Consider the following 702-nt stretch of genomic DNA (forward strand, 5'->3'; position numbering starts at 1 on the left):
AAGGTGGCCCCTGCCAACCTGAGCCAGTGCACTGGAGCACGATGGGGCCCGTGGGGACTTGTCTTCTGCTGGGGGTTCCACAGCAATACATTTTGAGTATTTTCAATGTTATCGGGCATTTCACTAATTCCAATATTCACACCTGTGATGCACTTGGCATCTAATATACTCAGTAAGCTATTGATGGTCAAAACAACTAGCTAATGCCGTGATGAAAATGGTCACTGCCATCAAAACACACAGCGATGGGGCCCAGATCTCCCTGGGCGTTTCTCCAAGTTCAAATGAAGAGGATATACTCAATCTGTCCTGGAGCATTCTAGTGGCGAAAGTCAAAGTTCCTCTGGCGAACACTTTCAAGTTGAAAGAAAAAATATACACCCGCAATAAGAAGCCGTTCTTGTTCCACATACCGGGAGTCGAACCCGGGCCACCTGGGTGAAAACCAGGAATCCTAACCGCTAGACCATATGGGAACCACTGAGAGATGGTGCCACGGTGTCTATATACATGACATTCAGCAGCTTCACTGCCAGCATCTCCCAACTACTACTGCGCAGCGCTGCGCTCCTGTTGTCCCTGTGGAAACCGGTGTGACTGCAGCCTGCCAGACACGCTGCATGGACCCCGTCTCCTGATTTAGCTCTGGTGGGACAAGGCACCCCCCCATCCTTAACTCGCTGCCCCCCACTTCCCTGCCTT

General features: G+C 51.1%; 1 non-coding gene across 1 annotated transcript; it reads right to left on the bottom strand.

The window, feature by feature from the left end:
* Window positions 1–403: 403 nt before the first annotated feature.
* On the bottom strand, window positions 404–476 carry TRNAE-UUC (transfer RNA glutamic acid (anticodon UUC)). Its single transcript has one exon. It is a non-coding gene; the product is annotated as a tRNA-Glu (tRNA).
* Between the last annotated feature and the right edge of the window lie 226 nt (window positions 477–702).

This window comes from Rhinopithecus bieti, unplaced genomic scaffold (assembly GCF_001698545.2).
Source record: "Rhinopithecus bieti isolate Rb0 unplaced genomic scaffold, ASM169854v2 scaffold_20621, whole genome shotgun sequence".
NCBI lineage: Eukaryota > Metazoa > Chordata > Mammalia > Primates > Cercopithecidae > Rhinopithecus > Rhinopithecus bieti.